Source organism: Puma concolor, chromosome E2 (assembly GCF_028749965.1).
Source record: "Puma concolor isolate L17-30 chromosome E2, mPumCon1.1.hap2, whole genome shotgun sequence".
Taxonomy (NCBI): Eukaryota; Metazoa; Chordata; class Mammalia; order Carnivora; family Felidae; genus Puma; species Puma concolor.
Window position 1 is genome coordinate 57,361,127 of NC_141681.1, and position 26,945 is coordinate 57,388,071.

The 26,945-nt window shown below is 44.3% G+C and overlaps 1 pseudogene; it reads left to right on the forward strand.

Moving 5' to 3' along the window:
* The first annotated feature begins 15,520 nt into the window (after positions 1 to 15,520).
* LOC147573809 (uncharacterized) lies at positions 15,521 to 25,228 on the forward strand (annotated as a pseudogene).
* The last annotated feature ends 1,717 nt before the right edge of the window (positions 25,229 to 26,945 follow it).

Here is a 26,945-nt window from a genome sequence, read left to right on the forward strand (position 1 = left end):
CTCCCTTTCTCACAATGGGACTCTGAGAGCACATCCACAGCCACCACCACCCCCCCCCCCCCCCCCCCCCCCCCGCCGGCCCGGTGTGCACCTCAGTGGCTACTTGGATCCTGGAGAACTTGCAGGTAGCCACAGAAGCCTCCTGGGAATTGGGAACTTGGCTGACCAGGATAGCCAGTGTGGATTGGGTCCCGGGGAGAATGCGGGGCTGGTGCACCTGCCCCCCATCCAACATCCCTGCAGGCCCTGAGGACTGAAGCTTGGAACATTAGGAAAGCTGGCCTGTTTCCTGAGCAATTTAGCTGGACTTTTCAGAAAAAGACAGAGGGGGGAGGGTTCCCAGAGGGAGTCAGGCTTCTGTGAGGGAGGGAATGCTACTGGGATGGAAAACAGCAGCTAAAGGCCACCACATGAGCGCATCTGGTCAGAGAACTGCCTCCCCAGCTCCATGCAGCTGCAGCTGCACCGGGGCCCAGAGCTCATTCGAAGTGTGGCTGGACAGCACTGGGACTTAACTTTCTCTTCGGTTAGGAAAACCGTGCGGCACGAAGAGGACTACCGGAAGACCCAGTAAGAACGTGGGGCTGATTTCTGTCCGCCTACTGAATCTTCCCCTTTGGTCACCATTAAACAACTTCCGTTTAATGTCAGCTTGGAAGTAGGTCCTTGGTTCTGTGACGGTGTAGAGACTTCCACTTTATGGAAAACCCCCAAGAACCAGATTCACCCAGCTTGCTCGCACAGCTCAAATACGGAAGTGTAAGGCTGATTCCCCCCAACACGATGGCCGCCCCCGCATTCCCTGCATGCAAGATTATTTACTTACATACATGCTCAGGTGCCTTCCTCCAGCCCTTCTTTAGCCTCCTACTCTCGCTAATTTTTAGTGAAAACCAAAAGATTTTGAGCCCCTTACCTGCAGCGACGGAAGCACTATTTCCATCGGGTCCTGCTTGCTCCGCTCATGCGTTCCCCACATCTCAGCCCTGTCTGGTTGGGGAAGCCAGGGTGTGGGCCAGACCTTGGGAAGCCCAAAGGGGGCGACAAGCCGAAGCCTTCGCACCGTAAGGACTGTCACTGCCCCTTTGCAGTCCCTTGATTGTCCCGCACGCCTCCTTTCTGTCTCCTGCTCCCAAGGTGGTTCCGCGGGACTAGCAGCGGGATTGGCGTTGCGCGCACCGAAAGCTTGGGGAGTACACGGGGTGGCCGAGCGGCCCACGCCACCCCAGGAGTCCAGCTCTTCCGGGTCAGGAGCGGAGCGCTGGGGCAACCACTGCTCCGCGCGGAGAGGCCTTCCAGCCTTCGGGGGATGAACCCTAGCTGGCACTCGGGGTGTCTGTGGGCAACTTCCCCGGGCCAGAAACGGAGGCGGAAGCTGAGGGACCAGGAGGTAGAGCCCGGAGCGCATGGCGGCCGAGTCAGGCGGGTCCCAAAGCCCGAACAGTAGGTGCTCAGCCGCGCTGCGGTCAAGGGTGCTGCCCGCGGACTCAGCTGACTTCCAGACGTGCCCCTGAGAAGGGTCCCCCGCGACTTGTAAATTTTATAAGCAGCAAAATTCCCCATAAACAAAATGAATCTATGACTTTGACCTATAATGGGCTTCTTCCCAACTGTGGAGTGTTTAGTGAAAGTGCCACTAGTCACTTATTTGCTTGTGAACATGGGAGTCCATGCTGAAATCTTTCATGCCAACATGGCTGGTTGTCAATATTACGATCACCAAGTCTATCCTTAGCACTGTATGTTTTTTAAAATGCAAGAAAAAAAACCACATGGAATGATTTATTAATAGGATTGGATTCTCGTTCATACACCCGAGTGACTTGCTGACATTTAAAACTGAGGACGCACATTGTAAATGTAATCAGGTAAAAATACATGTAGCAAGATGGTTTCTTAGTTTCACAAACTGAAGGAAGCTTTGCTGGTGTCAAAACTAACATTGGCATAAATGTGGGAAGTTTTGATCTATCCCCCCTTTTTTAAAGCTACATGGGTTAGTTTTGTACAAGCAAGGGAGGGGCAGAGAGAAAGAGGGAGATACAGAATCTGAAGCAGGCTCCAGACTCTGAGCTGTCAGCACAGAGCCCGATGCAGGGCTTCAGCTCATGAACCACCAGATCATGACCTGAGTCCAAGTCGGATGCTTTAACCCACTGAGCCACCCAGGTGCCTCATGTTAAATAGATCCATCCTTTGTTGATAATTAAATATCACAGTTGTACATATTAGAAAAGAACTTAGGGGCGCCTGGGTGGCGCAGTCGGTTAAGCGTCCGACTTCAACCAGGTCACGATCTCACGGTCCGTGAGTTCGAGCCCCGCGTCGGGCTCTGGGCTGATGGCTCAGAGCCTGGAGCCTGTTTCCGATTCTGTGTCTCCCTCTCTCTCTGCCCCTCCCCCGTTCATGCTCTGTCTCTCTCTGTCCCAAAAATAAATAAACGTTGAAAAAAAAAAAAAAAAAAAGAACTTGGCAATCCCTTCTCGGCCTTTTGGCTAAGATCAAGTGTGTAGAAAACAAGTTGGCAAATGTAATGAATTTGGAAGGTCTTTAGACAGGATGAATCTTCGCTAATCAGAAATTCATACTGGGAGATCTTAAAATTATACTCAGTGGGCCACTGTATTTAACCAAGGGGTCAAACATTACTAAAACCAGCAAATATCTCAGAGAAATCTTAAAACGTTTTCATCCAAAATTCAATCCTGTGGGATCATCACAATATTAATTTTTTTTTAACATTTATTTATTTTTGAGAGACAGAGACAGAGCATAAGCGGGGGAGGGGCAGAGAGAGAGGGAGACAGAATCCAAAGCAGGCTGCAGGCTCCAGGCTCCGAACTGTCAGCACAGAGTCCAACGGGGGCTTGAACTCATGAACCATGAGATAGATCATGATCTGAGCCAAAGTTGGACACTCAACCGACTGAGCCACCCAGGTGTCCCCAGGGTATTAATTTCTGAGTGAAAACTTAAGAATTTTATGAGTAATGATACTTTAACTGTAGTAAATGTTAAGTAATTCAAATGAAATGAACATCAAAAGGCTATGACTAATGCTTAAAGCTTATGAAACACTATGTAATATATAGAACAGTGAAACCTTGTAAATTTAATATATGTTTAAAATATATATCCAAAACACCTTTATCTCATTAACATTTCTTACAGGGGAATTCATCTTTAACATGAATGTATTTTAGAGAAACCTGTATTTCATGGTGTATAGTAACTAATGGATATTCTCTTAAAGGTTATTGAAAGTATAAATAAAACCACTGGAATATTGATAACTACCTTCACTTTCTTTAGGGTTCATATAATGAGAATACGCATGCCTATCAAATGCCCCTGGAAATATTGCAAAAGTATTTAAATGAAAACTAACTCAATAGTCTTCTAAAGAATGTATATGTTAGAGAGTTTTATAATCCACACCTCACAGAGCATTCAGAAATAGAAAACAGAAGTGCCAAAATATAAATAATTTTTGTATAAAAACACGTTACTTTGGCTAAAAGTAAAGTGGATTTGAAATTATATTTGGAAATTATTGAACAATGAATTATAATGTCACAAAAGTTCAGCTCAAAGTTATTTGAATTTATCAGTCATGTTAGGTGTGGAATGCAATGAGAAATATAAAGAACTCAGGGTGCCTGGGTGGCTTAGTAGGTTAAGTGTGTGACTTGTGATTTCAGCTCAGGTCATGATCTCAAAGTTCGTGGGTTAGAGCCCCACATTGGGCTCCAAGCTGACAGTGTGGAGCCTGGTTGGGATTCCCTCTCTCCTTCCCACGTGCTCTCCCTCTCAAAATGAATATATAAATAAAAATACAGAGAACTCAACTTAGATCTATGTTTTAAAGGGCTTTTTTATGGTTTTTAAATTTTTATTTTTTTAAAAATTTATTTGTTTAATTTACATCCAAGTTAGCATATGGTGCAACAATAATTTCAGGAGTAGATTCCTTAATGCCCCTAACGCATTTAGCCCATCCCCCCTTCCACAACCCCTCCAGGAACCCTCTGTTCTCTATATTTAAGACTTTTATGTTTTGTCTCCCTTCCTGTTTTTATATTATTTTTGCTTTTCTTTCCCTTATGTTCATCTGTTTTATATCTTAACTTCCTCAGGAGTGAAATCATATGATATTTGTCTTTCTCTAATTTCTCTTAGCATAATACTCTCCAGTTCCATCCACGTAGCTGTAAATGGCAAGATTTCATTCTTTTTGATTGCAGAGTAATACTCCATTGTGTGTGTGTGTGTGTGTGTGTGTGTGTGCGTGCATGTGTATACAACACATTAAAAAAAATTTTTTTTCAATGTTTATTTATTTTTGAGAGGCAGAGAGAAACAGAGCATGAGCAGGGGAGGGACAGAGAGAGAGGGAGACACAGAATCCGAAGCAAGCTCCAGGCTCTGAGCTGTCAACACAGAGCCTGACAGGGGGCTTGAACTCATGAACGGTGAGATCATGACCTGAGCCCAAGTCAGACACTTAATCAACTGAGCCACCCAGGTGCCCCAACAACACATCTTTTTTATCCATTCATCCATCGATGGACATTTGGGCTCTTTCCATACTTTGGCTATTGTCAACAGTGCTGATATATATATATATATATATACACACACACACACACACACACACACACACACACACACACACACACACACACACACATATATATTTTAAGCAATGGTTAGTGACCTAAATTATCTCATGTCTTAGGGAGCCTGGGTGACTCAGTCGGTTAAGTGTCAGACTCTTGATTTTGGCTTCAGGTCATGATCTCATGGTAGTGGCCATGCCAGCCCAGAGGCTGCTTGGGATTCTCTCTCTCTGCCCTTCCCCTGCTCACAATCTCTCGCACTCTCTCTCAAACATTAAAAAAAAAAAAAAAAAAAAAAAATTCATCTACCACACCCTAGTGTGTGCCTATGAATGTCTCTGGAAATAAGCACATGGTGAAAGTCGATAAAGTGGAAATGAGGTTCTGAAAAATGTCTGTAAAAATGGCACATTTCACATTGGTAGGTTTTCACATTTCATATTTCAGTTTGCATCTCCTGCACAGACAGGTGGACTCCTTGGCTTAGTTAAATTGCTTAAATTAAATTCTAGCAGAGGAGGGGCGCCTGGGTGGCGCAGTCGGTTAAGCGTCCGACTTCAGCCAGGTCACGATCTCGCGCTCCGTGAGTTCGAGCCCCGCGTCAGGCTCTGGGCTGATGGCTCGGAGCCTGGAGCCTGTTTCCGATTCTGTGTCTCCCTCTCTCTCTGCCCCTCCCCCGTTCATGCTCTGTCTCTCTCTGTCCCAAAAATAATAAACGTTAAAATTAAAAAAAAAAAAAATTAAAAAAATTCTAGCAGAGGAGCAGTTCCTGGATCCAGCCGTGGCCCCACATCACTCTGCACCCAGGACCAGGTCCCAGACAGTGGAGCCCAGCTCGCCTCTCCCAGGAGGCCAATCTCTACCTCTATAACAAAAGCATTTGTAACGAAAACTGGCTCACCTTGATAAAACGTAAACATGTTCCCTTTCAACACACGTGGCCCACACAACTCTGAGCTCTACCTCAAATTGTTGGAGACATCGACTCAAAACAGGCAGAGAGCAGTCCACTGACACAGGACACAGAGATTCCAAAGAAAGACTCCTCCTGGGGCCTCCGCCCACCCCGTCCAGAGGTCCCGGCCTCACCCCCAAGGGCCCAGCCAGGGCAAACGTCAGGGCGATTCCTGGGCTACAAGCTGTCGGCATAGCTCCCTCCGCCCCGGGCTCCAGGGGCCTATTTCCCCCTCTCATTACCGGAAGCGCTCCTCAACCTCCGCCCCATCCTGCGACCCGGAACTGCGACCCAGGCCTGACCAGGACTGGCGGGCGGTTGCCGGAAGCGGTCCTCCCAGGCCCCGCCAAGGTGAGCATCCGGGCTAAATATTATTCATAACCTATTCATAACTATATAAATAACTATTCATAACTATATAAATAACTATTCATAACTTGCCCATTGCCAGAGCGCTTCGTCAGCCACGCCCAAGGCGTGTAACTTATCGTACCCAACACGTGGCCTGTAGTGCTCTCCCTAGGGCCCGCCTCAGCCCTGCCCTTCCACTAACGCGCACGCGCAGCGTTTTACAGGCCCCTCACACAAGTGGCTAGAGAGGTTAAAAGGTCATCACGGCTGCTGCTGCTTTTGAACTTTCCGTTTTGTACGTGAGCGTCTCCAGTCAACAGTCGCACACGCCCAGCGTCTGGGGGGGGGTCTCAATGCACGTTAACGTCGCCTCCCCCGCGCCTCCCACCGCGGTGAGTGGCGTCGCGGACACACCGAACCCTGCTGCCGGCTCGGGGGTCCCAGTTGGTTTCGGTTCGGATCTTTCGGAGTCGGTGCCCGCCTGTCGTGCTCGGGGCCCTCGGGCTTTCAGAGGCTGCCTGCCGCCTTGTGTCCCTGGGCACCCGTGTCCCCCGCGTCGCGTGAGTCTCGGGAGATGGGCGTGCGGGGTGGATGGCAGCGCTCGGCGCCTGTGCCCGCAGCCTGGCGGGTCTGGGCCCATCGGGGCTCGGAGTCTGGCCCTGGGGTGGCGCAGACCCCGCCGCCTCCTAGGAATCTCCCCTGCAGCCCCGCATGTGGTGGGAGGACGGATGCCCGGGAAGAGCACGCTGTTGAGCGGGGGCTTTCAGGAGCGGGACCGAGGACGGGAGAGCGCGGGGTGTCAGAGCGCGGGTCACGTCTCGCACGCGAGGCTGAGGGGCCTTGTGGAAGCCGTGACTGCGGCAGGGAGGCCAGGGATGAGGAGCGAGAGAGAGAGAATGAAGGAGGGAAGATCAGGGTCGACACAGAGGGACCGTGGGAGCGGACGCAGTAACTCGGGAGAGTGGCAGGCGGAGAAGAGAAAAGAGCGAAATGTGGAGAAAAGGGAGGCGCCCCAGGACAAGGGGAGCAAAATAGCGAGCACAAGCAGAAGTGGGGCCACAAGAGCCAGGCGCTTCAAACGCAGAGCGGGAAGGAGCGAAAGGTTGCGGGCGGGCGAGGCAGAGACAGAGACAGCAGGAGAGGGTGGGATGACAGCGGGGAGAGAAACAGCGGTGCGAGATCCGATGGCGGTGCCAGTGAGCCGGGCGGAGGGGGTGTAACCGGAAAGCGGGATTGGAACAGGGAGAGCAGAGAGGACACCCGTGGGGGCAGAGAGAGGCAGAAACGTATGGCGAGTGGAGCAGTCAGAAAGCTTGGGGAGAAAGAGTAGGACAAGGTGAAATAGGTGTGAAGAGTTCCCCCGGAAAGTGCAGGTGTAGGGAAAGGAAGACCTACAATTCAAGAATAACAAAAACCAACCAATTTAAAGGTGAGCAAAAGGAGCACCTGGGTGGCTCAGTCATTTAAGGAGCTGACTCTTGATTTCTGCTCTGGTCATGATCTCAGAGTTCCTGGGTTTGAGCCCCACGTTGGGCTTGGTGCTGACAGTAGAGAGCCTGCTTGGGATTCTGTCTCCCTCTCTACCTCTCACGTCTGTGCTCTCCCTCTCTCTCTCTCTCTCAAATTAAAAAAAAAAAAAAATTGTTTTTAAATAAAAATGGGTAAAAGACTTGATCAGATGCTTCTCCATAGAAGAGATATACAGATAGCCAGTAAGCTCGTGAAAAAATGCTCAATATCCGTAATCATTTTGGAAAGCAAATAAAAACCACAATGAGATACCTTCACAGTTTTTGTGATATGTATTATAAAAAATAAAACTCGAAAGGGGCACCTGGGTGCTTCAGTCAGTTAAGCATCCGACTTCAGCTCAGGTCATGATCTTGCGGTTTGGGAGTTTGAGCCCCATGTTTCACTCTATGCTGACAGCTCAGCCTGGCCTGCTTTGGATTCTGTTCCCCCTGTCTGCCCGTCCCCTACTCGTGCTTTGTCCTTCTCTGTCTCTCAGAAATAAACGTTAAAAAAAAAAAAAAACTGAAAATAACCAGCATTGGAGAGGATGTGAAGGAATTGAACTCTCTGTGCCTTGATGGTGGGAAAGTAATGGTGTACCCTCTCTGGAAGAGAATGTAGTGATTTCCCAAAAAGATTAAAGATAGAATTACCATATGATCAACCAATCCCACTTCTGAGTATGTACCAATGAAATAGAAAGCAGGGATCCGAACACGTATTTTTATACCTGTGTTCATGACAGATACAGCCCACATGTGCATCAGTGGATGAATGATGAACAAAATGTATATACATCCAACAGAGCCTTGTTAAGCTTAAAAATTTAGGAAGGGGGGGGCGCCTGGGTGGCTCAGTCTGTTAAGCGTCCGACCTCAGCTCAGGTCATGATTTCATGGTTCGTGAGTTCGAGCCCTGCATCGGGCTCTGTGCTGACAGCTCGGAGCCTGGAGCCTCGAGCCTGCTTCGGATTCTGGGTCTCCTTCTATCTCTGCCCCTCCCCACTCGTGCTCTGTCTGTCTCTCAAAAATAAATAAATGTAAAAAAAATTTTTTTTTTTTAATTTAGGAAGGAAATTCAGAAACAGTCTACAACATAGATAAACTATGAACATATGCTAATTGAAATGAGCCAGACACAAAAGGACAAATGTGTTTTTCCAGTTATATAAAGTACCTGGAGCAGCCAAATTCAGATATAGAAAGTAGAGTGGTGGTTGCCACAGGGTGACAGGGAGGTATGGCAGTTATTGTTTAAGATATATATATATATATATATATATATATATATTCAGAGCACTTACCCTCCTCTCATGGCTACCTGTGCCTCAGTCACATTTGCCTTTTCTCTGTTCCCACACACCAACGTTTTTTCCTGTCTCGAGTCTTTTTCCCTGCACTTTTTGTTCCTTGGCCATCATGACTCTGGCTCTTTATCCTTCAGTCTGCAGGGACATGAGTGCGTTGGTCCTGAGGGGGTGGATCCAGGAGCTGCACCTTAGCATCGCTCCGCAAGTGACTTGTGTAGGCCGTCTTGAGAGTGTAAGATTCATTATGCAACCAACAGTGGAATTACAGGGAAAATAGAGATGATTTTGGAGGTTATTTTTGGTCTTTTAGGGAACTCTTATGGTTAGGGTGGAAGTCAAAGTTTTATATGCATTTGGGAGGATACAAATGATAATTTGAGGTGCTTGCATAGAAGATGCCGGGGTCTTGTTGGGGTATGTACATCACTGGAGACGTTATTTTATTTAGTAGATTACGGAGGTGCCAACATTTGGGGTGGGGTCACTGTGAATGAAAATACAGCTTCAGGGATCAGTGGGTCTTTGGGCGTTTTTATGTGTATTATTCTATCATAAATGATTGAGTTATTGGGGCCTGGAATATGTTGTGGGATTCCATAGCTGAATAGAAGGATCCTGATGGTGTCTCCAGGGAATGCATTGGCTTCCATGGGAGGTTTGTAAGAGTGTCTGAGTCCAGGGCTGCCTGGGTGGCTCAGTCGGTTAAGCATCTGACTTCTGCTCAGGTCATGATCTCACAGTTTGTGAGTTCAGGCCCCACATCAAGCTCTGTGCTGGCAGCTCAGAACTTGGAGCCTGTTTCAGATTCTTTGCCTCCCTCTCTGTCTGCACCCCCCCTGCTCATACTCTCTTTCTCTCTCACAAAAATAAAATTAAAAAAAAAAAAAAACTAAAAAAAAAGGAAAGAGAAGGGTTATTTCCCCCCAAGGCACACATTCACCCTACATACATGATTCCCCCTTTGTCCTTCATCTTTTCTGGAAGGGCAGAGTGGTGCTTCTCCAGGTGGGTGACCTGAGGGACAAAGCTGGTTTGTCTGTCTGTGCCTCTCCTGTGTCCCCTCCTTCCAGTTTTCCAGCTTCCCAGCTTCCCCTGTACTGTCTGTTCACACACACACTTCCTGCTCCACCTCTCAGTTTGCACAGTCGTAGACCAAATAAGTCAGCATTTGGGCTGTGAATATTTCAGCCAAATGTCATTGCAAAGTCAGAAATCTTTGACACCAGGACCATCGCCATCAGTGGCTCTCAGCAGCCCAGAGGCCTCTGCTCTTTCTGCAGAGTTCAGGCTCCTTTATTGCTGGAGTGGGTGTGCTCCACCCGAGGTGGCTACGGCAGTGGTTCAACCGACTCAGTTTCTTAAGTGTGCCTTTCTTACCTGCTGGGGGTGAGGCTAGTGGTCTCAGTGAAGGACCTTTGGCTCTGGCCTCTTCTGGTGCCCCTGGCTGGCTCGCTCTTCACTTGTGAGAAGACCATGCTAAGGACAACCAGGACCCTTGTAGACATCAAGGACCCTTGCGTAAACCATTGCATGAAGGTTACACTAGAGACCTTCAATCATTCATTCTGTGTGTGTGGGGCCCAGGCTTTTCCTCTCTGCTGTAGGGGGATAAATGGTAAACATTATGAATATGCTCTCCTCACCTTTTCAGGTTATTTTAAAATATGGTGACAGACAAACCTTTCACTTACTAATAGCCACGCAAATTAAACACCTGCAAAGGACTGATGTAACCATTCCCTTGCAAACCCTTGACTTCCTTGCTTTCTCCTCCACATCATCATCTCCTCCAGCTCTGCTTACTTATTGAGTCTGTCTTCCATCAGAGCTAGAGGAAAACATAAACCAAGGTTGACTGGTCTCCCTTCAAATTTCTGGACCACCTCCTCTGGAATTTCCCTATTTGCCTACTATACCTTTTCTTCCAGGGCCCCCGAGAAGGCCATCTGCTCCTTTCCTGTCTTCACTTTCAGTCCAAGATGGTCTGTCTGAGCACCTGGGAACGATGAGAAAGAGATCTTCGCTGATTGGGCCACCTACAAGCCTCATGCATCTGGGTCTTCTCCTTCACTGTGGACGAGGAATGGACCGCCCTTTCACACAGCTGTCCTCCACCCTGACAGTGTGCACCACTTCCCAGACCCCTCAAATCTCAGCATGGACATGGTATCCTACCAAATTGTGCTCAGTTTTTACCTCTAGGGAAGTATTTTAGCCATCATGTGCAGATTGTAGTATAGCCCAACCTTAACAAAACCCTTCATTCACTCTCTCATCTTCACAACAAAAACAAAAATTTTCTTTTATGGACATTGTCTTCTTTAGTAAGAGCCCTTTGCTCCTTTTCAGAGCAAAATACACAAAAATTGTCTGTGTTCTCTTCAGTCTTCCCTGTAATTAACACTGACCCTCATCCAGTCAGGGCTTCCCATCCGTTGTTCCACTCTCCGTGTCAGAGGCACTGATGTCCTCTCATTTCACAGAAACGCTGGCTAATTGGCTCTCCTCATCTGTCTGAGCAGCAACATGTTGAACAGTGATGACTCCTTCTTCCTTTAAAGACATTTTTTTAAGGCTTTTGGGACATCCCACTATTGACAGATCTTATCTATCATCTGTGTGTCTGTTTCAGTTTTCTTGTCTCCACCATGTTCACTTCTCAGTTTCCTCTGCTGATTTTTTCTAAACTCCCTGCTCTCTGATTGGGGGAGGGCCCCATAGCGTAGTCTTGGACCTCTTCTCTTCTCCATCTATACCCGGTGACTTTCCATGTCACCTTATCTCAGGGCCTTAAACCCCCTCAGTCTCCCAGTTACACACTCCATCTCAGACCTCCTCCCTGAACTCCAGATTGTGTTGTCCAGCTGTCTCCTTGACACGTCTGCTGGGACGTCTAACAGGCATCTCCACCTTATGATGTACAAACATGAGCTCCTGAACTCCCCCAATTATGTTCCCTGCAGTCCTCCACTTCTCAGTTAAGAGTAGTGCCATCCTTCCTGGGGCTTAGGTGACCATCTTGGCATGTTTTCAAAATGCACAGCATATTGTGTGTGTGTTTTCACTTAAATACACTAAAAAAATAATAATAATAATTAGATACTAACTTAAGATGTATGAGAGACTACATGGTTTCCAAAATTCACTTGGGATGGGGGAGAACAGTGTCTGAAGACAAGGGCCGGCTGGCTATTCCTGATCTACTTCTGTGACCTAATACCCGGCTTGTCTCTTCCTCCCTTGCTGGGATAGAGGCACTCAAAGGTCTGCTCTTGCGGGGCCCAGGGTCAGCACTGCCTCAGGGCTTTCCCAAGGGTGGTCCCTCTGCCTAGAATTCTGTGACTCCTCAAATGCACATGGTGATCCTCCTTCCCCAGGTCTTTGTCTTGATATCACTTTCTTGTGGGGCCATCTCTGACACTGCCCTGTCACATCCTAGCCTCGTCCCTACCCCGGCTCTGGCCTGTAATGCCTACTCCGCATGGGTCTCTCTGCTCCTTCCTCTTCCACTGTCTGGATACAGGGGCCCAGGAGAGAGCAGAGCCTCAGGTGGGAGGTGTGCTGGGCTGGTGCCCTCTGAGTGGTGCTCGACCCTGGCTTTGCATTGGATTGCTGAGGCATTTTGTAGTTACCTCTTATGCCCAGTCACCAGGAATTCCCCTTCTTGTGTTTGGGATGATGGGGAACAGACTCAGTGGTGTTGAAAATGCCCCAGGTGATTCTAATTTGTATCCAGCATTGGGTCCCAGGGCCTTAGCTCATCCATTAATGAGGAATGAACCAGCCCCGGACCTAGAGACAGGGAGAGAGGTGAGGCGGGCTGTCCTTGACATGGGGTGTTATTGGGGAAGCCTGTGACTCCAAGGGGAGAGTTAGTGCAGCCCAGATCCCCCCTGCTGCAGCTTGTGTGTGTGCCTCACCAGGAGGGGAGTGCATTCTGCAGGAAGAGGTCTCTGTGTAGCAGTTTACTGTGCTGAACCCCTCTTTGGCAGTGGGCAGCAGAGGGCCGTCTCCCACATGGGGAGGTCTACCTGTCTGTGGTTGTGGCACAGAAAGGGGTAAGTTGACTCTAAGCATTAAACAGCATATATTTGACACTCAGGTTTGACGTCTCGAGACCCATCTTGAGAATTAGTGAGAAGGAAGAGGAGGAAAGCCTAGGAGTCAGGATGTGACTTTACTCAGGTAAAGTCACATCTGGGTTCCTTGTTCTGTCCTCTCCGTCCTGTACCACCACCGGGACATGCTCATCTCACTCTGAAGCGTCCCTCCTGACATGCTTGCTCACGCTCACCCCAGGACCTTATCTCAGCCCCTCTATCTCCACGCAGATTCCAGCTCCTACAATTCTGTGAATGTATTTTATGGAGATTGGATTTACATGTTGCTATTTTAAAAATGTTTTTACAAGGTTTTTGTCGTAGGCTGAGAGAAAAACATTGACAGTTTTATTTACATTTAGTACAATTTATACGTGTTCGTTGTACTAGAAATGCTGAAATGCACATGAAATGCACGGAATCATAGATAATGAAGATTTATCTAAACACAGATGTCATTTAGAGACTGGTACTTTGATTTCAGTTATTTTCAGTGTGTTTCATTTCATAAATAATTTTTATTTATTTTAACTCTGAAAGTATGCCTGACACGTTTTCCATGGCCTTAAATTCTTTTTTGCACAATCACCTAAATGAGATAACAGCAGTAGGAATACTTTGTGCACATGCACCTGTGCAGACATATATATTGATCTTTATCCGTGTTTATTTTTCAGCCTTGAACTTGTTTCAGGTTTTCTCCACTAGGAAGCCCTCTGTCAACACACTTTTACTGTTGTGTCCATTACTTCACTGTGTGGTGCCATGGGTTCCATCCTAAAGCCTGACAACTTGTTTAGGTCTGGGCTCTGTCATTTATTACCTATATGACTTGAGGCATGTTCCTTAGAGTGTGTGTGACAGAATTGGGTCCTGTATAAAATGGGAACAGATACTAATTTAATTGGATGCTATATTCCTTTTACAAGTTAAAACTTGTAAAGCATCAGAGTAATGCTTACCATATGGGAAATGTTCAAAACTTTTAGTGAGTTCTGTAACTATTAGCTTCCCATCTTTCCAATTTTTACCTTTGGTGATGCCTGTATGGACTTGGTCATCCCTGAAGACACTACTCATGCCCTAGCTCATGGAGAAATTAGCTGTCATTTGGTGTATACAACATACTATCTAGAACTTATAATAGTTCTAGATATAGAACTCATATAATCTACCATGTGAAGGTTTTTCGTTTGTGTGTATTTTTTTCCCCTTCCTTCACATAATGTTAAGTCTGTATGTTGGGGTACATTATGGAGATGATATAAATCTACCATTCTTCCTGGGCCAGCTATTGTCACTTAGGGCCCCATTTAGTAATTTGGGGACTAGAAAATCATTCTGTGGATGGGTGATACTGCTATCTTCCAGAGCTAATGCAGTGTCCATTTGTTCCCCTTTATTCCATGAAAATATCAGTGGAAGGTGAGCAAACATCTTTAAGCCTCCAGCATACTTAATTCTTTGTCCTAATGGGAAGATCATGTTGTCTTTTCTTCTGTACCATTATTTCTTTCTAGTATGTGATAATTTCATGAAATTTTCTTGTATTCTCTCAAAAGTAAAAACAAAAAAACAAAAAACATTTCCTTAGATATTCTTTGCTTCCCAGTACATTGTTTACAAAAGTATGTTCATCCTCAGATTATCAGTTTCCTTTTTTTTTTAAGTTTTTATTCATTTTTTGAGAAAGAGACAGAGTGTGAGTGGGGGAGGGGCAGAGAGAGAGGGAGACACAGACTCCGAAGCAGGCTCCAGGCTGCTGTCAGCACAGAGCCCTACACACGGCTTGAACTCCTCAACCATGAGATCATGACCTGAGCCAAAGTCGGACACTTAACCGACTGAGCCACCCAGGTACCGTATTTCTTTGTTTTCTAGTTGAAGCCATACATAGAACGACCATCAACAGTACCTTTCAGGGGCGCCTGAGTGGCTCAGTCGGTTGGGCATCCAACTTGGGCTCAGGTCATGATCTCACAGTTCATGAGTTCGAGCCCCGTGTTGGGCTCTGTGCTGACAGCTCAGAGCCTGGAGTCTGCTTCGGAGTCTGTGTCTCCCTCTCTCTCTCTGCCCCTCCACTGCTCATGCTTTGTCTCTCTCTGTCTCAAAAATAAAATAAACACATTTAAAAAAAATTTTTTTTAAAAAGTACCTTTCATTTCCACCCAGTCATAATATTGTACCCTCAGCTTCTCCATTCCACTAAGTATATGTAGAGTTACTACATATCATTACTTTTTTTTTTTTATTTTAAGCATTTTATTAAATTTAGGAATATTGACGAATAGCATCAATCTAGTTTGAGGGGTGTAGGCTAATGATTGGATATTTGTATATATTGTGAGATTGGCACCACAGTAAGTCTAATTGACATCCATCACCATACGTTGTTACAGCATTTTTTCTCTTATGATCGGAACTTTTAAGATCAACTCAGCAGTTTTCATATATACAGTATTGTATGTATATTTTCTTTTCTTGCACAATATTGTAAAATCTCAGAATGTAGCTAAGGGAAATTTTCTGATGGAAAGTATAAAATCAGGGATATATGACTTGCTGAAAATGATCTTTTGTAGATTATTCCAGCACTCATTTCTAGTTGATGCTTATACCTCTCTCCTCCTCTCATTTTTGTATAAGAAGTACTCTCCTGATGGCCTCTTGGTGAAATGTGCTTTCATTTCAGGAACTGTTGACATTCAGGGATGTGGCCATAGAGTTCTCTCAGGAGGAGTGGGAGTGCCTGGACCCCGCTCAGAGGGCCTGGTACAGGGACGTGATGTTGGAGAACTACAGGACCCTGGTCTCCCTGGGTGAGGATAGTTTCCCTGCAGAGGTTGGGAAATGTTCTAGGCTATCTTTGTGTTTCTTTTGGGAGGCGCTTGAGAGTCCCTGCCCTGTTTGACTGAGAGTGAAGCCCTGTTGATCCAGAAATGAAAAGCTTCACAATGAGGTGTCTGGATTTGAAGTGCCCCCTTTCTTCCGATGATGTGCTCACTACATGCAGGTTAGTGGTGGCGCTAGAAGTTGAGGAGACACAAGACTTTATGTCAAAACTTTAAAATATCGGATTGCCTGGTTTTATTCCTGTACTCTTGATTCAGTAGTTCTGGGAAGAGAGCTGGATATCTGTATTTGTCAAACATTCAAGCATTTGGAAGATGTAGGTCGGTCACTGAACAAGTCTGTGAAATGCTATTCACAACCCGCCTGTGTTGAATGTCCTTGGTCTCAGCTGTCCAGGAACTGGGATTAGTTTATGGAAAAGCTGCAGGACATCATCTACCGGTTTCCATGTCAGCAAGACCCTCTTTCTGAGCTGAATACCATCTCCACTGTGGAGGAAGGAAGAGCCTTGCACGGCCAGGAGTGGGGTGAAACTAGCGGCAAAACCCAGGTGGGTGGGAAGGTATCAAAGATGTGAAGGCAAGTGAGGGTCAGATGGCAGAGGGGAATTGACTCCCTGAAATGTTGTTTGGGACATTCTCCCCGGGTGGGAGAGGTGTTTGGAAAAGAAGAGTTGATCTCTTATGGGGTCTCAAAGGAGGGTGTTATTCTCCTCCTTCACCCTCTTCTTGGTGTGTGCATGTCTCCTGCCCTCCTCAGTGGTAGTGCAGCTCCTAGCAGCGACAAGGGCAAAGTCTTTGTCACGACCCAAGCATGCCCTTCTCTGCCCCCAGGAGTCCTCACTGGTTCGACCTTGGGGAGCACATGGAGGGCTGTTTGTAAGGGGCGTCTTCCTTCGTTGCATCTCCTTCTCTAGTCAGTCACACAGATCTTAGGTGAGGCCCCCTTCGTCCTGACTGCGGGCCTTCTCCAGCTTGTATCCTGTTTCATGTGCTTGAGTGACCTGTCATGATGGGAACACTCTTTGCATCTAGGGCCAGAGGCAGGTGCATGGGCTGTCCCAAGCCCTCTGCCTGCTCCATGCCTCTGCCATTTCTTCATTTCCACTTTCACGCTGTAGGGGCATGTGTACTGGGAATGGAGTGGGTGTTTCAAGATTGTTACTCAGCAATGCTGTAAAGACAGTGTGTGGCGGGGGGCAGTCAGCTGGGGGGACCTTTGTTTGATCCCCAGTCCTTCATGGGGACCATATCTCGGGCTTTGGGCCATCAGCCAGGAGTCTGTAGGTAGATCCCAGGTCCTGTTTCAACATCCCACAAAGTATAACCCCTTTCCTTAGTCTCTTATCTTCTTTGTCTCTGTCTTGCAGGTCTTCCTTAGTCTGGGAGTGTGGGAAAACCTTGGCTCTCCCTGATTTCATAGTCTCCTAAGTTTGTGTGGTTTTGCCTCTGAAACTTTCTGGGTTGTGAAATACACTTCTTAGTGTCTGAACTTTTATCCTCGTATTTTCTGTTGTGATAACCTACCCATTATGTACTGGACGACTTGTGTGGTGAACTCTTCCATACAAAGTTTTAGTGGTAAAAAGAACATTCTAGATGCAGAACGCTTATATTTAGATGTCAAAGCACCATTCTGCTAAGTGGAGTTGTGCCCCCAAAGCACCTGAGTAGAGTGGTCAGCATGTTCCAGGATGCTGGCATCGAGTGTAGCATGAGAGCCTGGCTTAGGGCTCCAGGACTTCTGGTTTTTGGAGTGTCACAAAAGTGTCTCTCAAGGGCACTGTGGGAGTGGTGATTGAGTACACTAAGGGTCATCCCCCTTGATTTGGCTGAAGAAATACAGGAAGTTATTCTAGAGGGATCATTGTCCGCCTTCATAACCCATCTATGAGGCTGTTAACTGAACTATTATTCACACAACAGTGTTCGTTCCATGTGTACGTCCTTATTCCTTCCCCAGCAAATGAGATTTTAAATTATTGTATCGAGAGAATTTATGAGTTCATGATGCTTATTACATTATTGAGCTCTACTCCATTTCCCTTGTTGAAGATGCTGGTACTTTGATGCACATTTCCAGGTATTACAAATTTGCTTCCTGAGTGTTCAGGTTATGGTGGAGCAAGTGTTTTTCTAAAACCTATGTAATGTCTAGAATTTTGGGAAGATATATCATATTTATCCTTCCTGCACATGTTTTGCTTGAATTCATACCTGCTCATTAACAAATACCTGGCCCATCTGAATGAATTTAGAATAAAAAAAAATTTTTTTTAATGTTTATTTTATATTTGAGAGAGATAGTGCACAAGCAGGGGAAGGGCAGAGAGAGAGAAATAGAGACAGAATATGAAGCAGGCTCCAGGCTCCAAGCTGTGCACAGACCATGATGCGAGGCTCGAACCCACAAGCCATGAGTTCATGACCTGAGCTGAAGTCGGTCGCTTAACTGACTGAGCCACCCAGGCGCCCTGAATTTAGATTTTTAAAATCAAGAATATTGGATATCTTGAGAATATGCTTTTGTTATGAAGTGACTCTGTTCATCCCAGAAAAACAAAGTAATTTATTCATAATTTGTTATATAAAATACCTTGTTTTTTCTATGGTATATTTAAAATTTTCTAAATATAACTTGTTGAATTTTATATGAATTTTATAGATGTTTTATATTTTGGTTTAAGTGCTTTATTTTAATTAATCATCTCCCTGTCTAGATTCACCATGTAACTCTTGGTACATTGAACTAGTACTTGAATATCTAAGTTCATTTTATAGAAACATAGCCAATTTCTTACATTTCGTGTACTTCTTCATCACTGTTATTCATGAGACAGTATCCACAAAATTTCTAAGGTTCTGGAAATCCTGTTATTCATTAACCCATGATGGCTGTTTTCTTCCCCATATTCTACTAACCTGAACTCTGTTTGAAGTGCACAGTGTCCTTCTTGACCCATATCCTGGTGTTCTGTTGTTCTCAGGCTGTTATTGGTTTTTATTTGTTGGTCACCGCTGCACAGCCACCTCCTGCATGGACCTTCTGGAACTGGCAAATATTGTTTCTTCCTTTAACTGATAAAACTGCCTTCATTAGAAGTTATTCCTTGCTGGGGCCCCTGGGTGGCTCAGTTGGTTAAGATCTGACTTTGGGTCAGGTTATTATCTCATAGTTTGTGGGTTTGAGCCCTGCATCGGGCTCCATGCTTGTGGTGCAGAGCCTGCGTGGGGTTCTCTTTCTCTGCCCCTTCCTTCCTCTGTCTCTAGCTCTGTCTCTCTCTCTCTCTCAAAAGAAATTAAAAACAAAAAAGTTATTCCTTGTTCTTTTGGTCATATGACCCTTAAGATTATCTATAGTTCCCTAATAATCTTTATGAAGTCAAGATTATTAATTGTGGGCAAGTGCACATTAATTTTTATTTATTCTTGATAATTATATGTTTACTAATACATAGTAAAATGTATTACCCTTGCCTCATGTCTGTTTCATGCATGGAATTATGATGAGGGATCCAGTGAGAATTTCAGGGTATTAGAGGAAGCCAGCCTAAGAGAAACTATTATTTTTATATAAACAGACTTAGCTTCAAAATTTTAAGGTATTAAAATTGGAAGATATATGTTTTTAAAGCTGTTGTCAAATTACTTACATTGTTATTTAAAAATTAACTTTTTAAAAAATACTGGGGGGTGGGCAGAGAGAGAGAGTGGGAGAGAGAGAATCCCAAGCAGACTCCACATTGTCAGCACAGAGCCCAACATGGGGCTTGATCTCACGAACTGTGAGATCATGACCTGAGCCGATATAAAGAGTTGGACACTTAACCAACTGAGCCACCCAAGCGTCCCTAAAGATGAACTTTTAATTAAAGTGGAATTTACGTAACAAAATTAACCATTTTCAACTGAATAAATCAGTGGCATTTAGTGCATTTACGAGGTGTTCAACCACCATCTCTGTCTGGTTGTACATTCCCATCACTCCAAATTAGTGTCCATTACCCTTAATCAGTTTCTCCACATTTTCTTCTGTCCCCAGTCCCTGAAACTGCCTGTGTGCATTCTGTCTCTGTTTTTCTGTTCTGTAGATTTCTTCTTTATCAAAATTGTCTGGACTCTTTAGGGGCCTTTGTGGTTCCATATGTATTGGATCATGTTTTCTATTTCTCAACAAGTCTTGGAATTTTGATAGTGTGTCTGTAGAATCTCCAGACCACTTTGGTGAATGTTACCATTTTCAAAATTATGAAGTGTTCCCATCCATAAATATGGAACATCTTCTCCATTTATTTAGGTGTTTAATTTCTCTCAGCAACGTTTTATAGTTTTCAGTCTGTTGATCTTTCATCTCCTTGGTTAAATTTGTTCCTAAGTATCCGATTCTTTGGATGTTATGTTATACAGGGAATAATTTTTAACATTTCTTTTTCACATTGTCCATTTAATGTGTAGTAGTAACACAGCTGATTTTTCATGTATTGATGCTGTGTTTCCTGACATCATTTGTAACACTAGAAGGTTGTGTGTGTGTGTTGGGGGGTATTTTATGGAATTTTCTGTAGATAGGATTATGCTATCTACATGCGGAGGTAGTTTTTCTTTTACTTCTCCAATATGTATGCTTTTTATTCCTTTTTCATGCTTAATGGCTTTGGGTAAAACTTCCAGAACACGTTGATAGCAGTGGTAAAAGTGTGCATTTGTGTCTTTTTCTTTGCCTATGGGGGGAGAGCTTTTATTCTTTCACCGTTGACTGTGATATTAGCTGTGGTATTTTCATAAATGATCATGAAGAGGTTGAGGAAGTTCACTTTTCTTTTTAGTATACTGAATTTTTAAAAGTATTTTCCTTGATTTGTTAAGTAATCTCTATACCCAACATGGGGCTTGAACTCACAACCCTGAGATCCAGAATCACATGCTCTAGTGACTGAGCCAGCCAGGCGCCCCTAGTATGCTGAATTTTTTTTTTATCAATAAAGAGTTCTGGATTTTTTCAAACATTTTGCATACAATGAGATGATTATGTAGGTTTGTATTTTTTCTTGCCTTCTTACATGAAGGTGGTTTATTACATTGATAGATTTTCATGTGTTGAACCATTTACCCTTGAATTCTTCGAACAAATCTCAATTATTATTATTTGTTTTAATTTCATTTTTTAAAATTTACATCCAAATTAGTTAGCATATAGTGGCAACAATGATTTCAGGAGTAGATTCCTTAATGTCCGTTACCCATTTAGCCCATCCCTCCCCCTCACAACCCCTCCCGTAACCCTCGGTTCTCCATATTTATGAGTCTCTTCTGTTTTGTCCCCCTCCCTGTTTTTATATTATTTTTGTTTCCCTTCCCTTATGTTCATCTGTTTTGTCTCTTAAAGTCCTCATGTGAGTGAAGTCATATGACATTTGTCTTTCTCTGACTGACTAATTTCTCTTAGCATAATACCCTCCACTGCCATCCACGTAGTTACAAATGGCAAGATTTCCTTCTTTTTGATTGCCGACTAGTATTCCATTATATGTATATGTATATATATATACACATACCACGTCTTCTTTATCCATTCATACATTGATGGACATTTGGGTAAATCTCAATTTTAATGGTGTATAATCTTCATATGCTATGTATATTTAGTTGGCTAGTATTTTGTTGAGTATTTTTGCATCCATATTCAAAACAAGACCTGCTTATGTTCTCTGTAGACGAACTCTGTGTGTTTGTGTATGGGGTAGATTATTTTAGGGAATGACTTATGTATTCAGGAAGAAGATTACACCAGTGCCTTACCCTTCATTTCTGCCTGCTCAGAATTGGGCGGTCAACAGGAGGTAAAGCTTGGGGATTTCTCAGGTCTTTTCCTAAGTACCCAGTCCCAGGCATGCTCACAACCTTCCAGAATCCCTGGAATATGTGGGGATTTTCTAAGCCTTATTCCCCAGTACACCTCACTCCCCAATGTTTTTACCAGGGTTTTAGGTTTGTCCCATTGTTTGCTCCAATTGTTATCCCTTGCCCTAGGTGGCATTAATTTACCTTTAAATGTTTTTTAAAAATGTGTCAATAGGGGCGCCTGGGTGGCGCAGTCGGTTAAGCGTCCGACTTCAGCCAGGTCACGATCTCGCGGTCCGTGAGTTCGAGCCCTGCGTCGGGCTCTGGGCTGATGGCTCGGAGCCTGGAGCCTGTTTCCGATTCTGTGTCTCCCTCTCTCTCTGCCCCTCCCCCGTTCATGCTCTGTCTCTCTCTGTCCCAAAAATAAATAAACGTTTGAAAAAAAAAAAATTAAAAAAAAATGTGTCAATAAATGTTTTTTAAAAAAATTTAGGGACATCTGGTTGGCTCAGTCCATAGAGCATACAGATCTTGATCTTGGGGTCATGAGTTCAAGTCCCACGTTGAGTGTAGAGATTACTTAAACAAAAAAAAAAGTTTCTGACATATGACCCCTGGTTATCACCTCCACCTAAGTAGAGATCTGAAGTAGGCCAAAGACAGCAAGCACTTTGAGCCAGTCCTTCAGATTAAACAAACACAGCAACAATTCCTTAAAGGTCCCATCTGTTCCCCTGTAGTTCAGGAAGTCTGTACCCCCTGCAGGCTCCTATCTTCAAGGCCACTTCTTAGCTGGGGTACAGCTACCTTTTTCTTGATTAAAAGTGTGCCTGGTTGCTGGAATCCTGTGATTAATTTCCAGAGTTAAGTTCATCCTGACATTTTTTTCTAGCTTGTTTCCTGCTTTTATAAAGGAAGGTACATTTGGAGTTCCCAGCTTGATCATTTTGATGTCCCATTTTCCCATTGTTAATCTCTATAATATTAGCTATTTATCTGAACCTCTTATTCCAGAATCCGTGATGTTCAGCATATTTTCCAGTTCTCAACATTGTGTGCTCTTTCTGAAATGCAGGTCCTTTCCTTTGTTCTTATGGGTGAATTCTTTATAATTCCACAGACTATATATGTCTTAGAATTGTAAATACCTGTTAATTGCTAGATTTTTTGGGGGGTTAACAAAATGTTTATTATATTTTATGACTAACAGATAATTTTTAATGTATATTCTGGATTATTAACACTGCAGTATGCCTGTTCTACCTGGATGTATTTTTGTAACACATATTCAGAAGAATATTTTGTTTCTCTTTAAGTCATGATTTAATGTTGTGTACAATAAGCATTCGATAATCAGCTTTACTATCTGTTTTCATATGTGAGACACCTTTATGCTTCTTGTGAGGTTCTGTGTGCTTTGGGTTGCCTGTGGCAAATTTACGTTTTCTCAGGGCTCTTGTAACTCTTGGTCACAGATTATTTGGAAATAGGCTTCCCTGAAAACAATTTGGATTATATGTAATGACACTGTCTTTACACTGAGGAATCTTAGGTCCTTTGTGTTTCCAAACCATAGTTGGAGAAAGTTGATAACTCTGTCAGTTATGAGTTTTACTTTTGGTGTAATACTTTTCAGTATAAAATATTCATCTTCCCACCCTGATTAATAGGAAGGCTATGATTATTTATATCTTACAGATATCAATACTAGATGTGTGAGCAAAGAATTACCATTAAAAGATGGCCTTAATAATGGAGAGTTATTCTAAACGTTGATTTTGGAAAGATGCATAAGTCATGACTTTGATGACTTTAAGAGGAATCCAGCAAGATGTGAACAAATTTGCCACTCAGTGGGTATATGAAGAAAACAAATTATGAAGGAATAACCACATCCCATTATAAATATCTCACCACGGGGCGCCTGGGTGGCTCAGTTGGTTGAGTGTCCGACTTCGGCTCAGGTCATGATCTCGTAGCTCGTGAGTTCAAGCCCCATGTCGGGCTCTGTGCTGACAGCTCGGAGCCTGGAGCCTGTTTCAGGTACTGTGTCTCCCTTTCTCTGCCCTAACCCACTCGCATTCTGTCTGTGTCTCTCTCAAAAATAAACATTAAAAAAAAAATTTTTTTTTTTTTAAATCTCATCTGTAGAGAAAACCAACAACATCATAAATTCTGGAATCATTTCCCGGTAAAGCACAGTGTTTCCATAAGAAGAAGTATATCTCAGTATTACAAACATGATGTGATGAAGAAGTCACTAAAGAGCAAGGTAGGCTATTCAGGAAACAAGTATAAGAACTGCTTGGGCATTAGGCTTGGAATAAGCTTTCATTCATATCTGGGTGAACTTCAGAGATTTCAAACCCAAGAGGAAATTTATGAAAGTAATCAAGCTGAGAAGTCTATCAAAAAGTCCTCAATTTATAGAGAGCCTGGGGCAACTCAGTCAGTTAAGCGTCCAACTTCGGCTCAGGTCATGATCTCACGATCTGTGAGTTCGAGCCCCACGTCAGGCTCTGTGCTGACAGCTCAGAGCCTGGAGCCTGCTTCGGATTCTGTGTCTCCGTCTCTTGTTGCCCCCTCCTCTGCTCGCACTCTGTCTCTCTGTCTCTCAAAAATAAAGATAAAAGAGGGGCGCCTGGGTGGCGCAGTCGGTTAAGCGTCTGACTTCAGCCAGGTCACGATCTCGCGGTCCGTGAGTTCGAGCCCCGCATCAGGCTCTGGGCTGATGGCTCAGAGCCTGGAGCCTGTTTCACATTCTGTGTCTCCCTCTCTCTCTGCCCCCCCCCCCCCCCGTTCATGCTCTGTCTCTCTCTGTCCCAAAAATAAATAAACGTTGAAAAAAAAATTAAAAAAAAAAATAAATAAAGATAAAAGAAAAAAAAGCCCTCGATTTCACTACCTCAAAGAATTCCTTCTACTGTCAAAAGCAACATTGTTAATAAATGTGGGAAGGTTCTTATGCATCCTTCATTACTGACACAATGTGAGAAAACCCCCAACAGAGAAAAAACTTACAGACTTAATGAGTGTGGGAAGGCTTTTAGCCATTGCTTGACCTCTGCTAATTATCCAAGAATTCATTTTGAGCAGAGACCTTCCAAATGTAATGAGTGTGGCAAAGCCTTTAACAGGTTCTCAAACCTCACAAGTCATCAGAAAATCCATAGTGGAGAGAAACCATATAAATGTAATGTATATGGAAGGGATTTTACCACATGGTCACACCTTTGGGGTCATGAATGAATTCATACTGAAGAGAAGCCTTACAAATGCAATGTGTGTTGCAAAGCATTTTTCTGAGTGTTCAGATCTTGCTCAACATAAGAATTCATTCTAGAGAGAAACCTTACCGATGTAATCAGTGCGGTAAAGATTTTACTACACATTGACACCTTTGGGGTAATGAGAGAATTCACAGGGGAGGGAAACCTTACAAATGTAATGAGTGTGGCAAGGCCTTGGTCAGGAGTTCAGACCTTACTCAACATAAGTGAATTCATGCTGGAGAGAAACCCTATGAATGTAATATGTATGGCAAGGCTTTTAGTTAGAATTCAAGCCTGACAGTTCACCAGAGAACTCATACTGGAGAGAAACCTTACAAATGTCACAAATGTGGCCAGGCCTTTAAGCAGTATTCAAGCCTCAGTAAACTCCAGAATACATGTAGAATGAAGATGTGAATGTAAAGCAATGTCATGGGGTAACTCCATACCACAGAATCACGGACTCATGGAAAGAAACCTTACAAACAGCATAGCAGGGCCTTCATGCTATGACTTGGCCTCAGGATTCACCAAAGATTTCATGTTGGAGAACAAATATAATGAGTGTGGTTAATTGCTTAAGCAGGTTCCACAATGTGTTGTGCATGAGAACTAAGAACGAAGTCCAGCTCTTGAAGGTTAATCAAGTCAAATGTTTCACTCTGCGGGAAAATTAAAACTCAAAATGACCTAAAATTCATAAGATGTTGGGCGTCAAAGGAGCAGGGCACCTGTGGAAACATCCACTTCTCTTCAGTTTATGCAGTCTTGTTTTAGATTTTTTTTTAATTAAAAGAGTTTTTTTAATGTTTATTTTTTGAGAGAGAGAGACAGAGCATGAGTGGCGTATGGCAGAGACAGAGGGAGACACAGAATCCGAAGCAGGTTCCAGGCTCTGAGCCATCAGCACAGAGCCGACGCAGGGCTCAAACTCAGGAGCCATAAGATCATGACCTGAGCCGAAGTTAGACGCTTAACCGAGTGAGCCACCCAGGTGCCTCTCTTTTTATTTTTGAATGTTTTCATAATTTATTGTTGAGAGAGAGCACATGCAAGTGGAGAAGGGGTAGAAAGGGGAACAGAGGATCCAAGCAGGCTCTGTGCTGACAGCAGCAGACAGTGGCCCTGATGCAGGACTCAAACTAACAAACTGTGAGATGGTGAACCGAAGTCAGATGTTCAACCGACTGAGCCACCCAGGTGCCCCTATTCTTTTAGATATCTTGATGAGGTTGCTGGGCTCTATATTGACAGTACACAGCCTGCTTGAGATTCTTTCTCTCCCTCTCTCTCTCTCTCTCAAAATAAATAAAACTAAAAAAAAAAAAAAATCAGTGACAATTTTTCCTTTTTTTTTTTTCTTTTTTTTAAATTTTTTTTTTTTTTCAACGTTTATTTATTTTGGGACAGAGAGAGACAGAGCATGAACGGGGGAGGGGCAGAGAGAGAGGGAGACACAGAATCGGAAACAGGCTCCAGGCTCTGAGCCATCAGCCCAGAGCCCGACGCGGGGCTCGAACTCACGGACCGCGAGATCGTGACCTGGCTGAAGTCGGACGCCCAACCGACTGTGCCACCCAGGCGCCCCTTTTTTTCAACGTTTTTATTTATTTTTGGGACAGAGAGAGACAGAGCATGAACGGGGGAGGGGCAGAGAGAGAGGGAGACACAGAATCGGAAACAGGCTCCAGGCTCCGAGCCATCAGCCCAGAGCCTGACGCGGGGCTCGAACTCACGGACCGTGAGATCGTGACCTGGCTGAAGTCGGTCTCCCAACCGACTGCGCCACCCAGGCGCCCCAATTTTTCCTTTTTAATGGGGTTTTTAGGCTGTTTCCTTTTACAGATATTACTATATAGATTTAAATTATCTTGCTGTTGCTTGTAGATCTCCTTTCTCTGTTCCCTCTTTTTCTGCCTTGTTTGAAATAACTCAGTTTTTACAGATGATTTTGTTTTAAATCCTTTTTATTCTTTTTTGGTTTACTGGTATTACCTATAACTATCCTTTATGTGTTTGTTTTAGGGGTTATCCTATACAGCTTACTACACGTGAGTTTATACTTCTTCATGTAGAGCACCCGACACTTCCTTTCCACATGGACTTCCATTTCTCTGCTTCTGCCCTGTGCTAC